We start from the raw sequence: 17,367 nt of genomic DNA on the forward strand, positions 1-17,367 counted from the left end.
GGCGTACATTTAAGGAGCCATGATTTCTCTGTCCCCCCTTGTCCCCCCCTCACACACCTCCAACCGATAATTATTGCCGTTGAACTGTAGAGTACACATACGAAAATAAATTGAAATACAAGAAAAAAAGTGCGTCCTAAATTCCCCTCCAACCTCCCACGCGGTCAGTCAACACGGCACGGACCCTTGGTCAACAAACCAAAACCATTCACAATTTAAGGGCCATAATCCCCCTTCCCCACATGACAGTCCCGTCATTGATAATCCCCTTCCCCACCGTACAGCCCAGTCATTGATAATCTCCTTCCCCACCCTACAGCCATAATCCCCTTCCTCACCCGAGGTTTTTTAGACCAATATGTCGAGGAACCAACTAGGGGGGAGGCCATCTTAGACTGGGTGTTATGTAATGAGAGAGGATTAATTAGCAATCTCGTTGTGCGAGGCTCCTTGGGGAAGAGTGACCATAATATGGTGGAATTCTGCATTAGGATGGAGAATGAAACAGTTAATTCAGAGACCATGGTCCAGAACTTAAAGAAGGGTAACTTTGAAGGTATGAGGCGTGAATTGGCTGGGATGGATTGGCGAATGATACTTAAGGGGTTGACTGTGGATGGGCAATGGCAGACATTTAGAGACCGCATGGATGAACTACAACAATTGTACATTCCTGTCTGGCATAAAAATAAAAAAGGGAAGGTGGCTCAACCGTGGCTATCAAGGGAAATCAGGGATAGTATTAAAGCCAAGGAAGTGGCATACAAATTGGCCAGAAATAGCAGCGAACCTGGGGACTGTGAGAAATTTAGAACTCAGCAGAGGAGGACAAAGGGTTTGATTAGGGCAGGGAAAATGGAGTATGAGAAGAAGCTTGCAGGGAACATTAAGACGGATTGCAAAACTTTCTATAGATATGTAAAGAGAAAAAGGTTAGTAAAGACAAACGTAGGTCCCCTGCAGTCAGAATCAGGGGAAGTCATAACGGGGAACAAAGAAATGGCGGACCAATTGAACAAGTACTTTGGTTCGGTATTCACGAAGGAGGACACAAACAACCTTCCGGTTATAAAAGGGGTCGGGGGGTCTAGTAAGGAGGAGGAACTGAGGGAAATCTTTATTAGCCGGGAAATTGTGTTGGGGAAATTGATGGGATTGAAGGCCGATAAATCCCCAGGGCCTGATGGGCTGCATCCCAGAGTACTTAAGGAGGTGGCCTTGGAAATAGTGGATGCATTGACAGTCATTTTCCAACATTCCATTGACTCTGGATCAGTTCCTATCGAGTGGAGGGTAGCCAATGTAACCCCACTTTTTAAAAAAGGAGGGAGAGAGAAAACAGGGAATTATAGACCGGTCAGCCTGACATCTGTAGTGGGTAAAATGATGGAATCAATTATTAAGGATGTCATAGCAGTGCATTTGGAAAGAGGTGACATGATAGGTCCAAGTCAGCATGGATTTATGAAAGGGAAATCATGCTTGACAAATCTTCTGGAATTTTTTGAGGATGTTTCCAGTAGAGTGGGCAAGGGAGAACCAGTTGATGTGGTATATTTGGACTTTCAGAAGGCGTTCGACAAGGTCCCACACAAGAGATTGATGTGCAAAGTTAGAGCACACGGGATTGGGGGTAGTGTGCTGACATGGATTGAGAACTGGTTGTCAGACAGGAAGCAAAGAGTAGGAGTAAATGGGGACTTTTCAGAATGGCAGGCAGTGACTAGTGGGGTACCGCAAGGTTCTGTGCTGGGGCCCCAGCTGTTTACACTGTACATTAATGATTTAGATGAGGGGATTAAATGTAGTATCTCCAAATTTGCGGATGACACTAAGTTGGGTGGCAGTGTGAGCTGCGAGGAGGATGCTGTGAGGCTGCAGAGCGACTTGGATAGGTTAGGTGAGTGGGCAAATGCATGGCAGATGAAGTATAATGTGGATAAATGTGAGGTTATCCACTTTGGTGGTAAAAACAGAGAGACAGACTATTATCTGAATGGTGACAGATTAGGAAAAGGGGAGGTGCAAAGAGACCTGGGTGTCGTGGTACATCAGTCATTGAAGGTTAGCATGCAGGTGCAGCACGCGGTTAAGAAAGCAAATGGCATGTTGGCCTTCATAGCGAGGGGATTTGAGTACAGGGGCAGGGAGGTGTTGCTACAGTTGTACAGGGCATTGGTGAGGCCACACCTGGTGTATTGTGTACAGTTTTGGTCTCCTAACCTGAGGAAGGACATTCTTGCTATTGAGGGAGTGCAGCGAAGGTTCACCAGACTGATTCCCGGGATGGCGGGACTGACCTATCAAGAAAGACTGGATCAACTGGGCTTGTATTCACTGGAGTTCAGAAGAATGAGAGGGGACCTCATAGAAACATTTAAAATTCTGACGGGGTTAGACAGGTTAGATGCAGGAAGAATGTTCCCAATGTTGGGGAAGTCCAGAACCAGAGGTCACAGTCTAAGGATAAGGGGTAAGCCATTTAGGACCGAGATGCGGAGGAACTTCTTCACCCAGAGAGTGGTGAACCTGTGGAATTCTCTACCACAGAAAGTAGTTGAGGCCAATTCACTAAATATATTCAAAAAGGAGTTAGATGAGGTCCTTACTACTAGGGGGATCAAGGGGTATGGCGAGAAAGCAGGAATGGGGTACTGAAGTTGAATGTTCAGCCATGAACTCACTGAATGGCGCTGCAGGCTAGAAGGGCCGAATGGCCTACTCCTGCACATATTTTCTATGTTTCTATGACAGCCCAGTCATTGATAATCCCCTTCCTCACCCTACAGCCCAGTCATTGATAATCCCCTTCCCCACCGTACAGCCCAGTCATTGATAATCCCCTTCCCCACCCTGCAGCCCAGTCATTGATAATCCCCTTCCCCACCGTACAGCCCAGTCATTGATAATCCCCTTCCCCACCCTGCAGCCCAGTCATTGATAATCCCCTTCCCCACCCTACAGCCCAATCATTGATAATCCCCTTCCCCACCCTACGGCCCAATCATTCATAAAAAGAACCCTCACCTAAAAATAGTTAAAACAATGTAATTTTTTTATAATTAAATAATTAAATTAAAAATCCCAAAATAAAAAGCAGTCCACCAAAGTACAAAACTCAATCTCCACAAAGAACGTAACAGCGACTTAAAATCAAACCCCTAAAAAACCCGGAGACTGATCCCTTCCCCGGGAACAACAGGCCTCCCTCCCGGGCCACACAGAAATCCAGCCCGAGGCTGATCATCGGCACTAGGCCCAAATACACAAACCACCGAATGACCCGAGACTCCATCCCCAAACCACCACAATTAACCCCACCCCCCACTGCCCCAACACGGCAACACCCCCCCCACTGCCCAAAACATGGTAACCCCCCCCCCACTGCCCAAAACACAGTAACCCCCCCCCCCACTGCCCAAAACACAGTAACACCCACCCCCCATTGCCCAAAACACAGTAACACCCCCCCCCCACTGCCCAAAACACAGTAACACCCTCCCCCCCACTGCCCAAAACACAGTAACACCCTCCCCCACCACTGCCCAAAACACAGTAACACCCCCCCCCACTGCCCAAAACACAGCAACACACCCCCCCCACTGTCCAAAACACAGTAACAACCCCCCCCCACTGCCCAAAGCACAGTAACACCCCCCCCCCCCCACTGCCCAAAGCACAGTAGCAAACCCCCCCCACCGCCCAAAACACAGTAACAAACCCCCTCACCACCCCCGTACAACCCAAACACAATCCACACATTTACAAACTGTTTAATGAATAAAATGGGAGACACAGACTCGGACAGGCAGCTCCGCGGGGTGAGGGATCAGCGGTCTGACTAACAGCAGCAGCAAGCCCCCGTGCACAGCACACTGATCCCACAGGCTGGTTAAACAACAATAACTCGCCAATCAATATCCCTGACTTGCACCATCATATTATTCATAAATCCAAAAAACACAATTTACTTCCATACAATTAATAAGTTCCCTAATTTCACAGAAATCACTTGAATACATAGCAGGGAACCAACAATCCACCTAATAACGATTTTTAAATGACAAACCGCTCCCCCCCCCCCCCCCCACAAAGAACCCTTCCGAGGCCAACATCCCCCTACGAGGGAATAAATAAATTCAATCTTTATGAATTTAATCGGTAGGCTCAATTCAATTTTTCAGAAATGTAATTATTAATAAGACCCTTCCATAGAAGTTCCACGTCAGTAATACCCAAGACCATAAATACACCTAAATATCACAATGGGTAACTAACAACCAACCCCACCGGTATAATCAGCCCCAGAAACTCCAAACAACAGACCGACCTCTCACATATAACAAGGAGTATAATCCCCCCCCCCCCAATCTAAAGAGGACTCCACCCACACAACCCCGACTACTTTTTCTCCCACAAATGTTGATATGGATTCTTTTTCCCTCAATCTGTTTCAGCGAATACACTGACACGAACACCTGCTTGCCTTTTCTGTAAAAGACGTTGATTGAAGATTCTCCGGCCGGGACTTGTCAAGACAAAGGAACACTCTCAATCAGAGCCTGTTTACCTTCCACTGGACAAGCCCCTTTTCAGCACGACACAACAACAGTTATACATTTTCAAAACAGAACACATTTGATTAGCGCTTGGTCTATCCAATCCCTTTCTGCCTTCCCCCCCCCCCCGCCCCGCCAAAGTCTCCCAATTAGGGCTGGTGTCAGGTCAGGTTAGTTATAGCTTTGCTACACTGTCTTCCCTGATCAGTAAAGAACCCAATTAGTTTCCCTTTCTCCTTATCAGTAAAAACTATTACATTTTCCCTCCTATCTAGGATTGCTTTCTTTCTTTGTGCTGCCTTGCGGCTTTCTCATGACCCGTGTCTAACCTCAACTTCAACTCTTGGTAACCCCTTTTTTTTCTGTCGCTTCTGCAGTTGTCTGCATCTTGACATTTCTTCAGCTATTTTCCCATGATTCCCTATCTCCATCCTTTTGCCACATTCTCTATCCATCTACCACCTTCGTAACCCTTCTTTACACATTCTCACAAACAGGACGGAACTCTTTCAGGGACAATATTGGGAACCCTGGGCAGGTAACCGCATCACAAACACTAGACAACCATATCCCCAAGTATATGACCCTACCACTAAAACTTACCCTACGAAGGACCCCAGGACACTTGTCCCCACCGGATCCCGCCCGAGCCCTAACCCCGACCCTAAGCCAAAACCTATCCCTTATCCCAACCCGAGCCCTAAATCCTAACCTAAAACCGAACAACCAGCCCCCACCCCAAAAACCTAACCATAACCCAAAAAACCGACAAGCCCAAATCTAACTCTAACCCAAACTTTAACCCCAAAACCCAGCCCTATCCCTACCCCAACCCCACTCCAAACCCAAAATAGAGCCCCAACCCTATCCGAAAACTTATCAACCAGCCCCCACCCCTAAAAACCTAACCATGATCCAAACAACCGACGAGCCCAAATAAAATCCTAATCCTAACCCAAACTTTAACCCCGAACCCAACCCTACTCCAACCCCAAACGGAGCCCCGACCCTACCCCAAAACTCAGTAACCAGCCCCCACCCCTAAAAACCTAACCACAACCCAAACAACCCATGAATGAAAACCAAGCCCTAAAACCCAATCCTGAACTGAACTTCAAAACAGATCCCTACCCGGGAACATATTAACCAAATCGTAGCCCTAAACCCTAACCCAGAGCCAGACAGCCAACCAACCCTAATCTAAAACATAACCCCACAAAGATTAGTCAAGACCCAAACACCACAAAACCTAAGCCGTCAGAGTCCAAGACCAAACCCAACACAGACCTAAAACCTAAAGATACTAAATTGCATCAGTGTCCAGAACGACACACATATGCACAGCTAGGAATAATAAAATAAAAAATCTTAACTTAGAAACAAGACACGAAACACCGCCCCCTAGAAAATCCAGGAATATCTCCCCCCACCCACCCCACACACACAATTCCAAAGGAACAACATAGCCCCATTATCCAATTTCTGTTAATCTTCAGACATCACCCACAATTGTCTCAAAGATTGCCTGAATTCTTGTCAGAGTTCCTCAGAAGGGAGCATGAGCACAGTTGTAGAAGCCTCCCGTGAAATTGTGAAAGAGGACAATGAGTGTCTGACTAAGGAACTTGTGGAGTCAGTAGCCCTAGATTCCAGCCACACAGAATGCAGTGATGAGAACTCAAATAGTCCTTCCATCTGGTGCTTTCCATGAACACCACCCCAGTATCACAATTACTTATTGGTGAATTTGCATACTTTAATGGTTGCAAACTCAGCCATCAACCATGTGTTATTTTTGTTAATCCTGACATAGAGGTTCAGCGATTATAACATACAACGTGGCCCCAGGGTCCAGAATGACAGAGGCACAACGATTATAACATAGAACACCAGAACATAAGGAACAAGAGATAACCCAAATAAAGGAAGTGATAAGACTAAGAAGAAGAAAGATCAATGAGCATAATTTCTAAAAAATAGCTAAACCGATTTACAGGGGACAGTAAGGAATACAAAACTCCAAGGGGACATTACCCCTCTGTCCGTAACACCAAAAACCTAAAAGGTTAGATATAGAGTAAAGCTCCCTCTACACTGTCCCATCAAACATGCAGAAAGTGAGTTTGAAGGACAGAGGAAATGATCAGGAAAAAAAGGGTAAAAAAACAAATTTAAAAGCTCTTTGTCCAACTGTACGTAGTATTTGTAACAAAATAGATGAGTTAACGGCACAAATAGATACAAATCATCTTCATCGGCGGTCCCTCGAACGAGGATGACTTGCTTCCACAAGAGTTCACAGATATTTCACTGAAGGACCCGATATTCCAGATCTTGAACTACAATTGAAGGGTGGAAGATGCCTGTGCGTGGATTTTATTAACGTGTGGTGACCGGAGCACACCAGCCACCACACGGGCTTGACAGAGCTAGGCCTTTATCCAGTGGCAAGTAACCAATATGACTGGAGACCAGCTCTGCTGCACAAAGCTAGTGCGCACACATATCGCAGTGTGGGCTGGTTCCCCTATCCCCCATTTACTGGTGCCCCTCCCTATCCTCCCATTTACTGGTGCCCCTCCCCTATCCCCCATTTACTGGTGCCCCTCCCCTATCCCCCATTTACTGGTGCCCCTCCTCTATCCCCCATTTACTGGTGCCCCTCGCCTACATTAATGATTTAGACAAAGGGATTGAATTTAATATCTCCAAGTTTGCAGATGACACTAAGCTGGGTGGCAGTGTGAGCTGTGAGGAGGATGCTAAGAGGCTGCAGGGTGACCTGGACAGCTTAGGTGAGTGGGCAAATGCATGGCAGATGCAGTATAATGTAGATAAATGTGAGGTTATTCACTTTCGTGGCAAAAACAGGAAGGCAGATTATTATCTGATTAGTGACAGATTAGGTAAAGGAGAGGTGCAAGGAGACCTGGGTGTCATGGTACATCAGTCATTGAAGGTTGGCATGCAGGTACAGCAGGCGGTGAAGGCGGCAAATGGCATGTTGGCCTTCATAGCGAGAGGATTTGAGTATCGGAGGAGGGAGGTCTTACTGCAGTTGTACAGGGCCTTGGTGAGGCCACACCTTGAATATTGTGAACAGTTTTGGTCTCCTAATCTGAGGAAGGACATTCTTTCTATTGAGGGAGTGCAAATGGGTATGATCTGATAGCCATTACAGAGACATGGTTGCAAGGTGACCAGGACTGGGAACAAAATATTCAGGGGTATTTGACAATTCGGAAAGACAGACAGAAAGGAAAAGGAGGTGGGGTAGCATTGTTAATAAAGGATGGGATCAGTGCGTTAGTGAGAAACGATATTGGCTCAGAGGATCAAGAGCTTGAATCAGTTTGGGTGGTGATAAAGAATAATAAAGGGAAAAAGTCGCTGGTGGGCATAGTCTAAGTCTGGCGTAAAAATAGAAAAGGGAAGGTGGCTCAACCGTGGCTATCTAGGGAAATCAGGGATAGTATTAAAGCCAAGGAAGTGGCATACAAATTGGCCAGAAATAGCAGCGAACCTGGGGACTGGGAGAAATTTAGAACTCAGCAGAGGAGGACAAAGGGTTTGATTAGGGCAGGGAAAATGGAGTACGAGAAGAAGCTTGCAGGGAACATTAAGGCGGATTGCAAAAGTTTCTATAGGTATGTAAAGAGAAAAAGGTTGGTGAAGACAAACGTAGGTCCCCTGCAGTCAGAATCAGGGGAAGTCATAACGGGGAACAAAGAAATGGCAGACCAATTGAACAAGTACTTTGGTTCGGTATTCACTAAGGAGGATACAAACAACCTTCCGGATATAAAAGGGGTCAGAGGGTCTAGTAAGGAGGGGGAACTGAGGGAAATCTTTATTAGTCGGGAAATTGTGTTGGGGAAATTGATGGGATTGAAGGCCGATAAATCCCCAGGGCCTGATGGACTGCATCCTAGAGTATTTAAGGAGGTGGCCTTGGAAATAGCGGATGCATTGACAGTCATTTTCCAACATTCCATTGACTCTGGATCAGTTCCTATGGAGTGGAGGGTAGCCAATGTAACCCCACTTTTTAAAAAAGGAGGGAGAGAGAAAACAGGGAATTATAGACCGGTCAGCCTGACCTCAGTAGTGGGTAAAATGATGGAATCAATTATTAAGGATGTCATAGCAGTGCATCTGGAAAATGGTGACATGATAGGTCCAAGTCAGCATGGATTTGTGAAAGGGAAATCATGCTTGACAAATCTTCTGGAATTTTTTTGAGGATGTTTCCAGTAAAGTGGACAAAGGAGAACCAGTTGATGTGGTATATTTGGACTTTCAGAAGGCTTTCGACAAGGTCCCACACAAGAGATTAATGTGCAAAGTTAAAGCACATGGGATTGGGGGTAGTGTGCTGACGTGGATTGAGAACTGGTTGTCAGACAGGAAGCAAAGAGTAGGAGTAAACGGGTACTTTTCAGAATGGCAGGCAGTGACTAGTGAAGTGCCGCAAGGTTCTGTGCTGGGGCCCCAGCTGTTTACATTGTACATTAATGATTTAGACGAGGGGATTAAATGCAGTATCTCCAAATTTGCGGATGATACTAAGTTGGGTGGCAGTGTGAGCTGCGAGGAGGATGCTATTAGGCTGCAGAGTGACTTGGATAGGTTAGGTGAGTGGGCAAATGCATGGCAGATGAAGTATAATGTGGATAAATGTGAGGTTATCCACTTTGGTGGTAAAAACAGAGAGACAGACTATTATCTGAATGGTGACAGATTAGGAAAAGGGAAGGTGCAACGAGACCTGGGTGTCATGGTACATCAGTCATTGAAGGTTAGCATGCAGGTACAGCAGGCGGTTAAGAAAGCAAATGGCATGTTGGCCTTCATAGCGAGGGGATTTGAATACAGGGGCAGGGAGGTGTTGCTACAGTTGTACAGGGCCTTGGTGAGGCCACACCTGGAGTATTGTGTACAGTTTTGGTCTCCTAACTTGAGGAAGGACATTCTTGCTATTGAGGGAGTGCAGCGAAGGTTCACCAGACTGATTCCCGGGATGGCGGGACTGACCTATCAAGAAAGATTGGATCAACTGGGCTTGTATTCATTGGAGTTCAGAAGAATGAGAGGGGACCTCATAGAAACGTTTAAAATTCTGACGGGTTTAGACAGGTTAGATGCAGAAAGAATGTTCCCAATGTTGGGGAAGTCCAGAACCAGGGGTCACAGTCTGAGGATAAGGGGTAAGCCATTTAGGACCGAGATGAGGAGAAACTTCTTCACCCAGAGAGTGGTGAACCTGTGGAATTCTCTACCACAGAAAGTAGTTGAGGCCAATTCACTAAATATATTCAAAAGGGAGTTAGATGAAGTCCTTACTACTCGGGGGATCAAGGGTTATGGCGAGAAAGCAGGAAGGGGGTACTGAAGTTTCATGTTCAGCCATGAACTCATTGAATGGCGGTGCAGGCTAGAAGGGCTGAATGGCCTGCTCCTGCACCTATTTTCTATGTTTCTATGTTTCTAAGTCCCCTAATAGTAGCTACATGATTGGATGGAGACTTGTAAAAAAGGAACAGCAATAATCAAGGGTGATTTTAACCTTCATATGTTTTGGTCGCTGTATCTAAGGAAAGAAATACTTGCATTGGAGGCTGTTCAGAGAAGGTTCACAGGTTGATTCCGGAGATGAGTGAGTTGACTCATGAGGATAGGTTGAGTAGGCTGGGCCGATACACATTGGAGTTCAGAAGAATGAGAGGTGATCTTATTGAAACTTATAAGATAATGAGGGGGCTCGACAAGGTGGATGCAGAGAGGTTATTTCCACTTTTAGAGGAAAATAAAACGAGGGGACATAGTTTTAAATGGGTGGCCCCTTATTTTAAAACTGAGATGAGGAGAAATTTCTTCCCTGAGGGTTGTAAATCTTTGGAATTCTCTGCCCCAGAGAGCTGTGGAGGCTGGGTCATAGAAACATAGAAAATAGGTGGAGTATGCCATTCAGCCCTTCGAGCCTGCACTACCATTCAATGAGATCATGGCTGATCATTCCCTGAGTACCCCTTTCCTGCTTTCTCTCCTTGATCCCCTTAGTCGTAAGGGCCATATCTAACTCCCTCTTTGAATATATCGAATGAAATGGCATCAACAACTCTCTGCGGCAGGGAATTCCACAGGTTCGCAACTCTCTGGGTGAAGAAGTTTCTCCTCATCTCAGTCCTAAATAGCCTACCCCTTATCCTAAGACTGTGTCCCCTGGTTCTGGACTTCCTCAACATCGGGAACATTCTACCCGCATCTAACCTGTCCTGTTTTGTCAGAATCTTATATGTTTCTATGAGAATCTCTCATCCTTCTAAACTCCAGTGTATAAAGGCCCAGTTGATCCAGTCTCTCCTCATATGTCAGACCTGTCATCTTGGGAATCAGTCCGGTGAACCTTCGCTGCACTCCCTCAATAGCAAGAACGTCCTTCCTCAGATTAGGAGACCAAAACGGAACACAATATTCCAGGAGAGGCCTCACCAAGGCCCTGTACAACTGCAGTAAGACCTCCCTGCTCCTATACTCAAATCCCCTAGCTATGAAGGCCAACATACCATTTGCCTTCTTCACTGCCTGCTGTACCTGTATGCCAACTTTCAATGACTGATGAACCATGACACCCAGGTCTCGTTGCATCTCCCCTTTTCCTAATCTGCCGCCATTCAGATAATATTCTGTCTTCGCATTAGTTACATCCTCAAAAAATTACAGAAGATTTGTCAAGCATGATTTCCCCTTCATAAATCCATGTTGACTTGGACCGATCCTGTCACTGCTTTCCAAATGTGCTGCTATTTCATCCTTAATAATTAATTCCAACATTATCCCCACTACTGATGTCAGGAAAACCGGTCTATAATTACCCACTTTCTCTCTCCCTCCCTTTTTTTAAAGTGGCGTTACATTAGCTACCCTCCAGTCCATAGGAACTGATCCAGAGTCGATAGACTGTTGGAAAATGATCACCAATGCATCCACTATTTCTAGGGCCACTTCCTTAAGTACTCTGGGATGCAGACTATCGGGCCCTGGGGATTTATTGACCTTCAATCCCATCAATTTCCCTGACACAATTTCCTGCCTAATAAGAATATCCTTCAGTTCCTCCTTCTCTCTAGACACTCGGTCCCTTAGTATTTCCGGAAAGTTATCTGTGTCTTCCTTCGTGAAGACAGAACCAAAGTATTTGTTCAATTGGTCTGCCATTTCTTTGTTCCCCATTATAAATTCACCTGAATATATTTAAGGCGGAGATCGACAAATTTTTGAGCGATAATGGAGTAAAGGGTTAGGGGGAGCAGGCAGGGAAGTGGAGCTAAGTCCATGATCAGATCAGCCATGATCTTACTGAATGGCAGAGCAGGCTCGAAATGGCCTACTCCTGCTCCTATTTCTTATGTTCTTAAACACTCCCAGGGCAGGTACAGCACGGGTTAGATACAGAGTGAAGCTCCCTCGACACTGTCCCATCAAATACTCCCAGGGCAAGTGCAACACAGGTTAGATACAGAGTAAAGCTCCCTCTACACTGTCCCATCAAATGCTAAACCCAGCCCATAATGAGCAGGGCTCAAGGAGGTTGGTTGCTAGGCACTGCAGTGATGTCATAAAGCAGGGCCATTCAGCCCAGCGGGTCCTCTCAGTGTCCCTTTAAAGGTGGAGAGCTGGGACATCCTGTCTCATCACACATCCCCCTGTTCATACTGAGAATCCCCGGGGAAAGGCCAAGGCCCAGAGTGTGGAACACAACCAAGGGGGAAACAGGAGGAGAGAAGGGGAGGTAAATCAAGGAGTCAGGACTGCGGGTCACCAAGCTTCGGCTTTAGAGCCTGTAGACTTCAGATGGGGAAGAGCGAGCCAGTAGTTTTAGGATCCAGGGAGAGAGCAAGGCACATTGCACAAATTCCTACTTTTTTATCCTTCTCTCCTCTCCTCCCCTGAAGGTGCTGACTCTGGCTGGGTTCAGTTCCACACTCACTGGTTCCCCTCCCTCTCCTCCCCTGTAGGTGCTGACTCTGGCTGGGTTCAGTTCCACACTCACTGGTTCCCCTCCCTCTCTTCCCCTGAAGGTGCCGACTCTGGTTGGGTTCAGTACTACACTCACCAGTTTCTCTCCAATATGTGGTAGCCCATGTGTCCAATGTCCTTGACAGTGAGTGTCGACAGGCTATTAGTCAGAACATTGGAACAGGAACAGGCCATTCAGCCCCTTGAGCCTGTTCCGCCATTCAATTATATCAGTATTTTAACTCCATCTACCTTCCTTGGTTCCATCGCCTTAACACCCTTGCCTAAAGAAGCAGGTATCAATCTCAGTTTTGGAATTTTTAATTGGCCCCCAGCCTCCGTTTTATGGGGAAAAGAGTTCCAGATTTCCACGACGCTTTAAGAGCATAAGAAATAGGAGCAGGAGTGGGTTAAACAGTCCCTCAAGCCTGCTCTGCCATTCAATAAGATCAAGGCTGATCTTCTACCGCAACTCCACTTTCCCGCAATATCCCCGTAACCCTTGATTTCTTTATTGTCCAAACATCTATTGATCTCAGCCCTGAATATACTCAACGACTGAGCATCCACAGCTCTTTGGGGCAGAGAAATGCAAAGATTCACAACCCTTTGAGTAAAGACATTTCGTCACATCTCAGTCCTAAATGGCCATCTGTTATCATGAGACTATGACCGCTAGTTCTAGACTCTCCAGACAAGAGAACAGCCAATCAGCATTTGTGTGAGGAAGTGCTTCCTGACATTTGCCCTGAACGGCCGAGCTCTGATTTGAAGGTTGTGTCCCCTTGTTGTGGACTCCCTCACCAGAGGAAATAGTTTCTCTCCATCCACCCCATCAACTCCTTTAATCATCTTAAACACCTCAATTAGATCACCCCTTAATCTTCTATATTTCTCATAATTTACAAACATCATCACTGTAAGTACAGCATCATAGAATCACAGAAGTTTACAGCATTGAAGGAGGCCATTCAGCCCATCATGTCCGTGCCGGCCGACAAAGAGCTATCCAGCCAAATCCCACTTTTCAGCTCTTAGTCCGTGGCCTTGTAGGTCACGGCACTTCAAGTGCATATCCAAGTTTGTTTTAAATGCTACAAGGGTTTCTGCCTCGACCACCCTTTCAGGCAGTGGGTTCCATACCTCCACCATCCTCTGGGTGAAGAGATTTCCCCTCTAAACCTCCTACCACTTTAAATCTATGCCCCCTGGTTGTTGACCCTCTGCTAAGAGTAATAGGTTTATTAATTTTATACACCTCAATTAGGTCTCCCCTCAGCCTCCTCTGTTCAAAAAAAAACCAGCCTATCCAATCTTTCCTCATAGCTAAAATTCTCCAGTCTAGGTAACATCCTCCTAAATCTCCTCTGTACTCTCTCTAGTGCAATCACATCTTTCCTATAATGTGGTGATCAGAACTGCACACAATACTCTAGCTGTGACCTAACTAGTGTTTTATATACAGTTCAAGCATAACCTCCCTGTTCTTGTATTCTAATAAAGGCAAGTATTCTGTATGCCTGCTTATCTACCTTTCCTGCTACCTTCAGGGATCTGTGGATATGCCTTCCAAGGTCCCTTTGTTCCTCTACACTTCTCATTGTCCTACCATTTATTGTGTATTCCCTCGCCTTGTTAGCCCTCCCCAAATGCATTACCTCACACTTCTGTGGATTGAATTACATTTGCCATTGTTCTGTCCACCTGACCAGTCCATTGATATCTTCCTGCAGTCTGCAGCTTTCTTCTTCATTATTGCATTATCTGACAGATTGGTTCCCCTCCCTCTCCTCCCCGAAGGCGCTGACTCTGTCTGGGTGTCTGTGCTCTCGTCACCTTTTTATTCACTCTGACCCTCCCTATATATCTGTAATATCTCCCTGTTTTGGTGATGGGCTCTCCCTAACACCTTGCCATTTCACCATCTTAGACAGATGCTCCCAGACTGTCACCATTTCAGGGAATCATACAGCACCGAAGGAGACCAATCGGTCCAAGCCTGTCCGACTCACTGAAAGAGCCGCTCCTTGCACGTACCCCAAAGCACTAGAACATTTTCCCTTTGAAGCATTCATCGTTTTGAAAGTTATTATTGATGTCCTTTTCAAAGTGTGGTGCCCAGAATTGAGCAAATGCTCAATATGAGGTCTAACTAGTGACTGATAAAGGTTGAGCATCATTAGCTTGTTGTTGTGCTCTATACTGCTATTAATGCTTTAACAGATTGATCAGCTGATCCTGCCCCCTCACAGATTTGTGTTCACCTTTAAATTGGACCATTTGGTTGAGAATGCCTCCCATTTTTCTTCCTTCCAGAATGCATTTAGTGTCCGTGTCCCTGGGAGCCTGAGGCCCTGTCCCCACGGGCGGGACAAACCCGGGCTCAGCCTCTGGGCTGTTATTGGGCCCTGGGCCCTGCACCAGGTGTTTATGAAGCTCACCTGCCCCACTCGCGGCTCCAATTCCTGCCCCGCGCCGACAACCCACCGTCTCGTGTCCCACATCATCCGGGCTCCACCAACTGTCGCCGCCGCCGCCCGCGCATGCTCAATGCGGGAGATCCGGCTCAGCCCCGCTCACTGGGTGGGGGCCGCGGCCGCAAGCACCGCCCCTCGCACACTCCGATTGGTTGGAGGACCAACCGCTTGCTCGGTCCTCTAGCCCCGCCCCCGCTCTTCTTATTGGCCCGGAGCTTCCGTCAATCAGCCGGGCAGTGTGAGCTGAGCATGCGTGATGGGGCGGCTATGTCTAAGGCAGCGGCTGAGAGATGGACGGAGGGAGGGAGCGGGTTAATAAACCCCGGGGGGCCGCGGGCTTCACACACACCGAGTGCGGGCCCAGGCCCCGCCCGAGAGACAACACACCCGCTGTGGGCCTCAGGTCCCGAACTACAACTTGCGGCTCCGGCCTTTCCCCGAGCGGGGCCTTCTCCCGGTGACGGACCCGGGGGACGGCCGCTCTGTCCCGGGGTGGGCGCTCTCGGGCCTCCTGTGGGGCTCTAGGTGTTGCAGCAGTTTGAGCGGGAGCGGGAGTGGGGATGGAGGAGAAGCTGCTGGGTTTCCCCCCCAGTACTTCTGGGCCCAGTGGGACCAACAATTGCCCATGTGGGGCTGTCCGGGGAGGTGGGCTCTGGGCCCAGTGGGACCAACAATTGCCCATGTGGGGCTGTCCAGGGAGGTGGGCTCTGGGCCCAGTGGGACCAACAATTGCCCATGTGGGGCTGTCCGGGGAGGTGGGCTCTGGGTCTAGTGGGGCCAACAATTGCCCATGTGGGGCTGTCCAGGGAGGTGGGCTCTGGGCCCAGTGGGACCAACAATTGCCCATGTGGGGCTGTCCGGGGAGGCGGCTTCTGGGGAGATTAGATTGTTAAACACACCCTGTGTCCGCACAATGCAAGTTTGTTTTAGGAACAAGCATTACTGTACAAACTTTTAATCCATTTTACATATACAGATTTTTTATTTGTTCTGGGCTGTGACCGTCGCTGGCAAGGCCAACATGTACTGTCCATCCTTAATTATACTGGAGAAGGTAGTGGTGAGCCGCTTACTTGAACCGCTGCAGTCCGTGTGGTGAAGGTACTCCCACAGTGCTGTTAGGGAGGGAGTTCCAGGATTTTGACCCAGTGATGATGAAAGAATGGTGATATATGACCAAGTCAGGATGGTGTGTGACTTGGAGGGGATCTTGCAGATGATGGTGTTCCCTTTTCCTTCTAGGTGGTAAAAGTCACGGGACAGGTTGGGTGGCAGATTCCCTTCCATAAGAACATAGGAATTAGGAGCAGGAGTCAGCCATACGGCCCTTCGAGCCTGCTCCACCAGTCAATAAGACCATGGCTGATCTTCGATTTGACTTTCCCGCCCGATCCCCATATCGCTGAAGAAAGTTAGTGCGCAGTTTGGATTTTTGTGACAATCCAGCAGCTTTCATGGTGATTGTTTTTCTGGGGGTTCTCTCACACTCCCTTTTACCTGTTTTATATTCATTTTACAGGTTAGTAGAAAGGGAGGAGTTGTAGACGGGAAATTTACATCACATTACGATCGGTCAGTCTATTCATCGGGACCTGAATATCATCAAACATAACATGGAATGGTATGGCGTGAAAGCAGGAAGGGGGTACTGAAGTTTCATGTTCAGCCATGAACTCATTGAATGGCGGTGCAGGCTAGAAGGGCTGAATGGCCTGCTCCTGCACCTATTTTCTATGTTTCTATGGAAGCAAAAAGCAGCGTTGACAACGGGGAGAAACCGTACACGTGTTGTGTATGTGGTCAAGGATTCAGCCTATCCTCTGGCCTAGCGAAACACAAACGCAGTCACACTGGGGAGAAACCGTGGAAATGTGGGGACTGTGGGAAAGAATTCAATTACCTGTCTGAGCTGGAAACTCATCGACACAATCACACCGGGGAGATGCCGTTCTCCTGCTCAGTTTGCAGGAAGGTATTGTGTTCTTAACACAGATGAGGCTGCACATAGGGAGGTTATAGTAACAGTGACCTCAGTCTTTATTAAGACACTCCAGAGTGAGGAACAGGCCTTAGGGGCCGGCTTATATACAGTGCTCCCAAGGGATGCTGGGATCCCTTGGGACTTCAGAGGATGTGCTCCCTGGTGGCGGAACATGGGAGTGCATGCTTTTCAGATACACAACAGAAGGGATTGGTGCATACGTCCCACCTGCTGAAGCACCAGCGAGTTCACACTGGGAAGAGGCCATTTACCTGCCCCCTATGCAGGAAAGATTCGTGCATGCACCCAACCAGCGGGCGCATCAGCTTGA

At 47.4% G+C, this 17,367-nt stretch overlaps 1 protein-coding gene across 4 annotated transcripts in view; it reads right to left on the reverse strand.

Moving 5' to 3' along the window:
* The window catches only part of LOC139273621 (zinc finger protein 530-like), an 84,710-nt gene extending 69,552 nt beyond the window's left edge, over positions 1 to 15,158 (reverse strand). Inside the window, exon 1 of one of the 4 annotated variants that reach the window (XM_070890588.1) lies at positions 15,020 to 15,158. The gene's annotated coding sequence lies outside the window, so the exon portion shown is untranslated. Of the gene's footprint in view, positions 1 to 14,842; positions 14,862 to 15,019 lie in introns of those variants that run through there. The other 3 variants (XM_070890586.1, XM_070890585.1, XM_070890587.1) reach the window with 3 other exon arrangements.
* Between the last annotated feature and the right edge of the window lie 2,209 nt (positions 15,159 to 17,367).

This window comes from Pristiophorus japonicus, chromosome 9 (genome assembly GCF_044704955.1).
Source record: "Pristiophorus japonicus isolate sPriJap1 chromosome 9, sPriJap1.hap1, whole genome shotgun sequence".
Lineage (NCBI taxonomy): Eukaryota > Metazoa > Chordata > Chondrichthyes > Pristiophoridae > Pristiophorus > Pristiophorus japonicus.